Source organism: Oryctolagus cuniculus, chromosome 1 (genome assembly GCF_964237555.1).
Source record: "Oryctolagus cuniculus chromosome 1, mOryCun1.1, whole genome shotgun sequence".
In the NCBI taxonomy this organism is placed as follows: domain Eukaryota; kingdom Metazoa; phylum Chordata; class Mammalia; order Lagomorpha; family Leporidae; genus Oryctolagus; species Oryctolagus cuniculus.
Window position 1 is genome coordinate 66,754,570 of NC_091432.1, and position 10,886 is coordinate 66,765,455.

General features: G+C 49.7%; 1 long non-coding RNA gene across 1 annotated transcript; it reads left to right on the forward strand.

Moving 5' to 3' along the window:
• The first annotated feature begins 3,210 nt into the window (after nt 1–3,210).
• LOC127492147 (uncharacterized) lies at nt 3,211–5,664 on the forward strand. The gene is made up of 3 exons (XR_007921263.2): nt 3,211–3,467; nt 4,075–4,179; nt 4,570–5,664. It is a non-coding gene; the product is annotated as an uncharacterized lncRNA (long non-coding RNA).
• The last annotated feature ends 5,222 nt before the right edge of the window (nt 5,665–10,886 follow it).

Consider the following 10,886-nt stretch of genomic DNA (forward strand, 5'->3'; position numbering starts at 1 on the left):
ACAGCACAGTTCCCAATGGTGCCATCTAAATTATGGCACTCATCAAAGCAAGAAAATTGATGGTAGCACCACACAGTTAACTGGACTACACACTTCACTTGTATTCCATGCACTCATATTGTTGGTGCCTCTTTGTGTATGGTTCTGGGACATTTTAGGCCATCTCCAGATCCGTGCAGCCAACACTACACTCGAGATACAGAACTGGTTCTGGCACCCCAAAGGAATGCCTAGTTGTTAAAGATCTGGATCACTCCTGTCGCATCTTTGTGCCAGGGTGGCTGACATTTGAGAATGTCGTCTGGATGCTTTCCGCCCCTGTGCTCTGTGCCGGTGGAATGGGAGGTGACCGCCCCCCAGCAGCCCGACGCCAGTCACCTGTGAACCAGCTCGCCTGGGGCTTTGCAGGGTAGCTGCTTGTCTACCTTGCCAAACGGATCACGTCATTCCCTCTTCAAGGTTCTTCAGTGGCTTCCCTGCTCCTGGAAGAAAACATGGACTCCTTTCTATGGCCTTCAAGGCCCTGCACGAGCTTGCTCAGGTCAGTGAGCAGCGTCCTGCCCGCAGAGCACTGCCCGCTGCCTGCTGCCCACTGCCCACCGCCTCTGCTGCTTAAAGACATGGGTTCTTGCAGGCCGTGGCCTTCACGCATGCTGTTCCCCGTCCTGTCCTGGGATGTTCTTCAGTTCCTTCCTTCTGGCTCCTTCTTAGCCTTCAGCTTGCTCTTCACCTCCCACCCTCAAGCCAGCCCTCCCGGAGACCTCGTCGGGTGTGAGGGGCCCTACTCCCTTTCCATCATAGTGTGTCCTCGCAGATCACTCATCGGGCTGTGGAATCCTCATTTTCCGTTTTAAAAAGTTGGGGCCAGCGCCATGGCTCATTTGGCCAATTCTCCGTCTGCGGCGCCGGCATCCCATATGGGCACAGGGTTCTAGCCTGGTTGCTCCTCTTCCAGTCCAGCTCTCTGCTGTGGCCCGGGAAGCCAGTGGAGGATGGCCCAAGTGCTTGGGCCCTTCACCCACGTGGGAGACCAGGAGGAAGCGCCTGGCTCCTGGCTTCGGACTGGCGTAGTTCTGGCTGCAGTGGCCATTTCGGGGGTGAACCAATGGAAGGAAGACCTTTCTCTCTGTCTCTCTCTCACTAACTCTGTCAAATAAAAAAAGTTGATGTGCTTACTTAGAGAGCCAGAGAGAGACACAGAGAGACAGAGTGAGCTTCCATCCACGGCTTCACTCCCAAGACGCCTGCAGCAGGGACACTGGTGGCGGCAGGGCCCCAGTGCAGGTCTCCCATGTTTCCTGAGCCATCATTGCTACTTTTTAGGGCCTGCATGGCAGGTAGCTGGACCTGGGAATGAAAGCCAGGGGCTCTGAGATAGGATACAAGCTTCTTAGCCAGTGCCTTAGCTGCTAGGCTAAATGCCCAACCCCTCGTGTTCCTTTTTTTTCTTTTTTTTGTACTTGAGTGATAAATCTTTTATTTTCTAAATTACTTTCACAATGACTGTTACATTAATATTTGGGGAAATATTGCTTTTAAAAACTATCCTAAGAAAAACTATTTCCTAGATAATACGTAAATAAATATTTCCAGGATATAGTGGTAGTTAGTAAAAAACACACTTATACTCCCATCCTTTCCTATTAGTTGAAATTTGTTGGAAATTTCATTTATCAAGACGGTGACATCATTTGGTTTTGTAACTATCTTAGCAGAGTGGCACTGAAGCAACAGGCTCGCAAGCGTAGTTTAGTGCTACCCTTCGGAGCTGCTTTTGCTGCGGCTAACTTACTGTGTGCCTGCAGATAATCAGTGTCCCCTGCGCTGCTGGGGTCAGAGGTGAAGCAAGGATCGGACGTTTATATAAAAACTAAAACCAGAAGGCCTGGCTACACGTTAGAACTCTTTCATTAAAGCATTCTTCTTACTAGGCTATGTTCTGAAAGATAAAATGTTTTAGAAAAACAGCCCAATAGGCCTTATGATTTTGTAAAACATTCTGTTCAGAGGGGGACGTGCAGAGGAAAGGATGTTCGGATTTAAGGTACTGGAGGAGAAGTGACTACACCCAGCCACAGAAGGAGCCGATCCTGATGTATCCCTCCTGGAAGCCCTCACGCGTCTCGAGGCCCAGTGACACATCTGCCTGATTTTTAACGTAACAAGGAGATCTGACCGTTTATCAGGTTTTTCTCATTTCCAAGATTTTGCAATACTACAGAATTATTTTGGAAAGGCAGAATTCAATAAATTTGAAGCTCTCTCTATTAAGTGAGAAACACCTTTAAAAACACAATAGAACTGCATCTAATCAGTAATTACAGGCTAAATCATTGTAAACTCTTGTTGGACTTATTGTAAATTGACCTAAATACATATTTAGATTTTTTTCATTTCCTTTCTAAAATTTGTAGTTTTTCACAGATTCAATAGTTTCTAGACACCATTGTGAGCATATGCTGCTATTCCCTTCCCCTCCCCCATTCCCTCCCATCCTCCTTCCTTCTCCCTCTTTCATCCGTCCGTCCTTCCTCCCTTCTCTTTTCTCCTCTCTCTCATTCATTTTTAGCTTACTTATTGTTTGGTTCCCACCTTGCATCTACCAAGTTCCCTAAGACCCGCCCTGGACTCTTCCCTCTGCTTCCGTTCCCTAAGGGCTGTGTTTGGCCCGTTGTAGATACACCGCCCCCCATCCCCACCCCACCCCCCCCACCCCACCCCCCAAAAAAAAAAAAACAACAAAACGTTGCACCTGAATGAATGCGGGGATCAGTACAGTGGATGCTGGGAGGAATAGCAACACCATTGTCAGAAAAGACAGAAGATGGAATCAGGTAGGGTGGCGATCAGGTTTGTGTAGGCTTACTTTCATTAAAAAATTGCTTATTTTTACATTTTGTTTATTTGGGAGACCAAGAGGCAGAGAGACAGAAATGTCCCGTCTGTAGTTCACTCCTCAAAGGCCTACTACAGCCAGAGCTGGGCCATGCTGGAGCCATGAGCCAGGAACTCAACGCAGGTCTGCCGTGTGGGTGGGCAGGGACTACTGGGGCCTCCACTGCCCCCCAAGTGCATCGGCTGGAAGCTGGAGTCAGGAGCTGAGACTGAAATCCAGACTCTCTCAAGTAGGATGCGGCATCCTCTGCTATGCCAAACGCCTGCCCCGGGTCTAATTTTAGGTGACAGCAAAGAAGTGAAGTGGACAGAGAGAGATGGAGAGGATTGAGAACGTAGGTGTCAGAGTTATCCTTAACTTCTTACTAGCACTTATTCCCCGACCCGCTCCGCCACGGATCCACCGTCTCTCCGTCCGTCTATCTGCGCACCATGTGTTCTGCTCATTCAGCGATCCATCCCACCATCGTTTGAGGAAGGTGTGAGCCCTTCCCTGGAAACTGAGGAGGCAGCGACAGCCTCTGCCCTCAGCTGCGGCCGGCGGCAGGGATGTGAATTTACAACAGACCATGGTAAGTGCTGCTGTGAGGGAGTCCCGCGGGAGGAAACGCGTCCTACGAGAAGACAGGTGCGTGATGGCGGAAGGTTCCATTGTGAGGGCGCGCCGGAAGTCCGCGAGCGCTGCAAAGGAGCAGCTGACAGGCGCTGACAAGAGAGGGAGAAGTGGGTCAGACAATGAAAGGGAAAACAGGAGAGAAACGATACCCACGGAAAACCCTGAGCTTTGGAGTCAGTGAACGTGAATCCTGCTTCTCACCCGTGGGGAGCTCGAGACCCGAGCGATCCCCTCTGAGCCTCAGCCGTCTGCCCTGGAAAACAGAGATCCAAGTGCTAAGCGCGTGCTGGGCTAGGGGAGGGCTCTCTCCTGGTGCATGGAGGGTGCTGGCAGGTGGTGGTTGTGGTGACGGTGGTGATGGTGCTGCCGCTGGTGGGGCGGGGTGATCATGATCATGGTCAGTGTGCTGGGGACTGGAGGGTCCTTTAAGGATCGTGCTCCCGCTTGTTGAACTCTATCAACCCCGGGCCCTCCAGAGCCATTGTCCCTGGATGTGGGAATGTCATGGAAGTTTTGCTGGAGAGGAGTGGGGTGAACCACGCTCGTGCTGCCATCTCTTGCAGGATGACTACGTTTGAGCGGGAACTGGACTCCGAGCATCCCTTTCTGTAGGGAGAATACATTAGCTGCAATGTGTTACACCGCTTGCTGACTCGGAATCGCTGATGGTGAGTGCTCAAATTAAGTGATTACACTTTTTTTTTTTTTCTATTTTAAAAGATAAGCCTTCCGTCTGGGCTTTAGCAGCAGGGTCAAGTGCAATGGTCAGGGGAGGGAGTTTCTGGTTAGGATCAATTTGCTCTGATGACTACGGGGACTGCAGTTTGGAACCTAGCCAAGAGGAGCCGTGTTCTGTCTCTGGCACCTCTGCAGAGTCCCAGGACGCTAAGACACCGGGGTGGGGGGGGGGCTGGGGAGGGGGCAGGGCCCGTTGGCAAAAGAGAAACACCTGTGCCAGGAAGGCCGCGAGCGAAACTACCACCTGCTTAAAGCGCGCAGCGCTGGGCCTGGCTCCCACCAGCTACGCTGCACACTTCCCTCCCCTCTTCCTCTCATAGGATTGCCATCCTGGGCGCCCGGTGACAAGGACCACTGAGAAAGTGAAGAAAGCCAGGGCAAGGCTGGCCAAATACGGCGAGTGCTGAGACTGTGGGCCAGAAGTATCTGGGTGGGAGGAAAGACCTTTTCCTCCAGCGCATGCGCAGACCGGCAAGCCTTGTGCAAGGGGTTGCATGGCTTAAAAATCCTTCCGCGACCGCGACCGCAACCGACAAGCCGCTGTGCTTTATCTCACTTTGCAGGTGAAGGTGTCAGGCTCAGGCGGGGCCATGACTTGCCCTGGATGTTGGCACTAGCTCGTGGCTGAGCCTGCGCGTGCCTCCAGGCTTTCCGACTCCCAGACCTCAGCCCGTTCCACCATCTGGTCCTGTGAGAAGGGGACGACGGAGAGACCGGGTGGTGGAAGCGAGCTTGCAGGTAGTGGAAGCGAGCTTGCAGGTAGTGGAAGCAAGCTTGCGAGGTGGGTCTGCTCTCTCTGCACTTGGCTCTGGGCTTACGTCCTTGCAGGAGTCAGACTACAGCCGAGCTGAGCCAGCACCCCATAGCGGTGGGGGTGGGAGTGGGGGGATAGACAGCAGATGTACAAGCTGGGGTCAGGAGCGCTCAGAATTTTCTGGACCCCCTGGAGCAAGGATCTTCCTACCAAGCCCAAGCCTCTTTCCCATGCCCTCTGTGGCTCAGCTGATGTGGCCCTGAGGCCCTCAGATGTGAGGAGCTGGGACCCCGCTCACCCTAGCCACCCAGCTCTGGTGTGACTCGGCCCCAAGCTCTCTGCGGAGACCCAGGGACCCACAACAGTCTCCTGGCTTAGGGCCCCCGAGTTTCTGAAGAGCTTCCACAAACACTGAAGATGAGGGAGGAAAAGTGTATGTGTTGGCCCACTGGAAAACATGACACAGAGCAGTGCCCAGATGCCCGCCCCTGATTAATGACCCACCACGAGGGCGGCATGTGTCATCAGTGGAGGGTGGCCCAGGTCACCCCCCAGTTCTTGTAAATCCAAGTTCAAGTACTGAAACAATGAATAATTTACCCTTCTCAAAATTGGAAATGATAACAATCCTTTTAAAACAGTTTACTGCAGTAAATGGCATTTAATGCGGGAGCCGGTGGCATTTTGTGCTTGTCATGATGACTGTGGATTTCAGGCCTACCAAGGCCTCAGAGGGACTCTGCCAGCCTTCAAGTGCCAGGTCCCTTAAGGTCACAGCGCGGCTGTGGAGGGAGGCTGCCGCTCGTTTGCTGGTGGAGCTGAGTGGCACTGCTCAGCAGGCAGCACTGTCCAGGAGCCCCTGGGCGGCAGGGGCTGTGGCCTCCTGGGCAGTACTGGAGACACAGTCGGCAAGGCAGCCGCGTCGGCTACACCCAGCCATCTCCTGGTCTTCCTGGGCAAGGCAGCGAGGAGGCGTTCAGACGTGGGTTCTACAGACTCCTCCTGGCTGCTGTCTTGTGGGTCTTGGCGGGATCTGCTGAAGAGGTGGCGGCCGTCTGGCCTGCAGATGGGCAGTGGAGACAGAGGGGGAGAAGATGGGTTTGAGAAACGATGGGATCCGCTGAAGAACTGAATGTGGGCGGTGAAGGAGATGGAGGAGACCCTGAGCTGGGGGCGGGAGGGCAGGGGCGGGCAGTGGCGCCAGCGAAAGCCAGGGAGTGCAGGAGGGGCAGGAGCTCCTTGTATGCTGATATCCACGTGGGCTTGTGGGAGGGAAGGCCAAAGGAAACAGCGGAGCCACGCAAGCCCGGCCCAAGGTGAGGGCAGGGGCGGGGATACCTGTGCGAATCGGACACTGCGCATGCTCGTTCCCGGGGTTGGCACAGCTCTTGTTGCGCCCCATTGATTTCATCCCCAGAACCTTTCCCGATGGTCACAGCTGGGAGTGGGGAGACACGAACGTGGCCCAGGTAGGGTTCCCCGCCTTCACTGCTGTGGGGCTCCCCTTCACCGGGGGATTGGACGTGTGGCAATGGCATTGCAGGCTCGGGAAGGGAGGGTGCCCGTGTGGTTTTCAGAGCCCGGGTCGGGGCACACGCGGGAGAGGGCCGCTCTGGGAAAAGGGCGCTGCAGCTTGCGGAGCTGACTGCAGGCCAGGACCTTGCCGTGGAGAGTGAGAGACAAGAAGGAACTGAGAACCCCGGCACAGCGAGCCCCTAGGAGGTGCCCGTTCATTTGCTGTCACTGCTGTAGCGGTCACAAACGAAACGGCTTACAGCACCAACTTATTTTCTTGCAGTTCTGGTGGTCAGAAGCCTGAAACTTGTCTCCCTGGACTCAGGTCAAGGTTCGTCAACCCTGGTGCCTTCCAGAAGCCCTGAGGGGAGAATGGTTTTGCCATTTTTAGCTTGTGGGGACTGCACGTAATCCTCGGTGCGTGACTTCTCCCTGTGCTGCCCTTCAGTCTCTGCTTCCGCCCCACATGGCCTTCCACTGTGACTGCGCCCTCTTAGGAGGACCCCTGTGATCACACTGGGCACACCCGGGACAGTGCAGGGTAATCCACCATTGTCCCACTGCAGAATCCCTCCCGCTGCACAGTGCCATTCATGGGTCTTTTTACTTTTATTTTTTATTTTTATTTGAAAGTCAGACCCAGAGAGATAAAGAGATGGAGAGGCAGAGAGAGAGCTTCCATCCGCTGGTGAGCTCCCCAGGTGGCCGCCATGGCCAGGGCTGACCAGGCCCTGGGAATGAAGTCTGCCTTGCCTACAGCTTCTCGCAGTGCCCGCCAGGGGGAGCAGCTCCTCGCCCGGGTGCTGCGGGCTCCTAGCTGCCTTGCTCCTGGCTCCCATCACCTGCACCCACGTTCCCCTCCCGGATCAGCTCCGGTGTCCTAGGATCGCTCTTGAGAATTAAAGGAAGCAGTACGTATGGATTGCCTACTTAACAGTAGACACTCAGAAGTGCAAGCTCGTTAGTAACTCGTTCATATAAAGAGCAACTCAGGGAAGCTGCTTTAGCAGGGTGGTGCGGGAGTGGCGCGCTGAGGAGCAAATACAAGCAGCAGGATCCCCTAAACTTGCTAGAAGGAAGCTCAGAGGTGCAGCAGCAGGGAGGCGATCAGTAAGAAGCACCGACATGGAAACCGAGCAAAGAATGCGTGTACCATCACACCCCTAGTGAGGAGAGCCATCAGCGGCTCCGCACCTTCCGGAAACAGTGAAAGGTCTGAAACTCAGGTCCAAGTGCGCTCAGCGCCTCGGCAGGGCGCCTCTTAAAAATGCACGCTCACATCGCTCCTGGGTGCTGAAAACCAAAGGGGAAGAGGCCCGTTACACAGGGAGGAACAAGGATAGGACTTACATGCTTAAAGGGCCGGATAAATAAAATAAAACCCGTCAACCCAAAACCTGCATTGTGGAAATCTCTCTCACATTTGAAGGCAAAATATGGATGTTTTCAGGCAAACAAGAGCCAGCAGACTTGTGTGTATGAAACATATAGAAAGAATGATATCCAATAACAATGCCACACAAATGCATTAGAACTCCAGAAATGGTCAAAGTAAAGGCTTTTACTTAGATACTTAGTTATATTAAGATACTAATATACTTAGATACTAAGATAACTTAATTTTATTCATGTCAATGATTACAAAAGGTGGCTAAAGAAAAATAGTAACAATGAAACTATTATATACTGTTGTAAGGTTCTTGATGATTCATGGCAAAATATAGTATTTAATAACATGCTGTTAAAAATTAAAGATTAATATTGTAAACCCCAGGGGGATAATTACAATTTTTTGAAAGAGGAATATAACATCAGTATTGGGACACAATTGGGATCATAAAAAAATTCAATCCAAAGACAAGCAGAAGAAAAGGAAAAGAAACAAAGTTGGAATACAACTAAGAAAACTAGATTTAAATCAAATTCTATCAATGATTACACTAAATGGTCTAGACACACAAATTAAACAATATTCAGACTGGACTAAAAGCAACATTCTGTATTCAAGTTCACCTTAAAGATAAGATCTCTTAACTTGGTTAAAAAGGGAAAAGATGGAAAGAGATAAACTGTGCCAACACTAATGAAAGAGAGCTGGATAGGCTATGTTAATGTTGAACAAAATAGAATTCATTTAAAATATTACCAGCATAATGACAAAGGAGAAAATTCACCAAGAAGACAAAGCAATCTAAAAAATGTATGCAACTAATAATAGAACTTCAAAATACATAAGGCAAAAATGAATAGAACTAGGACTGAAAGAACAAATAGATAAATTCACAATTATAATTGGGGACATCAACACTTTCCTCTCATTGATTGTTAGAACAAGCAGAAAGAGGATTAGTACCTGCATGGAGACCAGAGCAAAACTCTCAATTCAGTTGACCCTACTGGCATATGTAGAACATCCCACCCAGAGTTTGCATCATTTTCAAGTGCACATGGAAGAGTCACCAAACTTATTCTGCATTGTAAAACAAGCCTCAACAAATCAAAAAGAATTACTCTCATACATAACACATACAGGCTACAAATTGCAAAAAGATGCCTGAAAACCCATAACTATCTGGGAATTAACAAGTGTCTAAATAACTCAGGGTCAAAGAGAATTAACAGGAAAATTAAAGTTATTTTGAATTGAATGAAAAGAAAATCACACAAATCAAAATGTATAGGATTCAATTAGAACAGAACTTTTAATAATAAGAATGTTTTAATAAAAATTGTTTATAATAGAAAATGAGTCCCATATAAATTAACTTAACCTTCTACCTTGTAGAAAAAGGAGAAGAAACTAAATTTGAAGCAAGTAGAAATCAAGGAAATTGAAAGCAGGAAAACACAAAGAGATCAAAATCTGGTTCCTAGAAAAGATCAAAATAGCAAAAAGAATATGCATGGAGCAGGCACATACCTAGCAGTTAAGACACCCATATCCCACATCAGAGTATCTAGGTTCTATTTCTAGCTCTGGCTCTGACTCCAGCTAATGCAGACCCTGGGATGCAGTAGTGATGGTTCAAGTAATTGGGTTCCTGTGACTCATGTGGGAGACACAGACTGAGTAGGGCTCCTGCCTTTGGCACTGGCCTAGCTCCAACTGTTGCTGGTATTTGGGGAATGAATCAGCAGATGTGAGCTCTGTCCTTGTCTACCTCTCAAAGTCTTTAAAAAATGAAATAAGAGTATCCTTTTTTCTTACTCACATGAGAGTACACTGCTAACACGATGCAACACCATTCCCCGATACTTGGGTGGGTAATTCCTGTAGACAAGAATGTTCATACCTAATTATTATAAAGCCATCAATTAGAAAATTAACATGGATGCATTATTATTAGCTGGTCTACAAAGTTTATTCAAATTTTGCCAATGGACTCAATCATGTCCCTTATATAAAAAAGGAACTCGGGTATCCAAGTTGCATTCAGTTTTCATGTTTATTTAGTCATCTTTCATATGAAACACTCCCTCCATTTCTTCTTGTCTTTCAGGACTCAGATGCACATGGAGCAGCCACTTTGTGTAGTAGTCTTCGTCTTGGGTTTGTCTGGTGCTTCCTTGTGGTTACAGTCAGGCTATGCAGTGTTGTTGAGAATATCACAGAAGTGAAGTTCTGTTCTTCCTATCACGCCCTGTCAGGTGGTATATAACTTTGATGGGTTACTGGTGATGTTAAGTCTATTTGGATAAAATCATTGTCTACCAGTTCTCTCCAAGTAAAGTTACTCTTTCCCAATACATGATAATGAAACATGAGACCTTGAAAGGTTGCTGCCATATGATTTCATTTCCATAACATTCCTGAAATGACAAAACTATAGAAATGGAGAGCAGCTGAATGATTGGCAGAGTGTAAGGAAGGGAGAGGGCAGAGGAGGCCGTGGGTGGGTGCAGCCCCCCACACAGCACAGGGGCTCTGGTGGTGATGGGACAGCGTCGAGTCAGTATCCTGCTCGGGACATCATACCACAGTGGTTCACACTGCAGGGACCCGAATAAACCACACATGGGCCAAAGACATCAGTAGGAAGGATAATTAAGTCTCCAATACATGGGGGCGGGCTTAGCAGGTAAAGCTGCCGCCTGCAGTGCTGGCATCCCATAGGGGCGTTGGTTTGAGTGCTGGCTGCTCCACTTCCAGTCCAGCTCTCTGCTATGGCCTGGGAAAGCAGTGAAGATGGCCCAAGTGCTTGAGTCCCTGTACTCATGTGGGAGACCAGAAGAAACTCCTAGCTCCTGGCTTCAGCCCAGTTCTGGTCGTTGTAGCCATTTGAGGAGTGAACTAGAGGATGAAAGACTCATTCTCTCTCTCTCTCTCTCTCTCTCTCTCTCTCTCTCTCTGCCTCTGCCTCTGCCTCT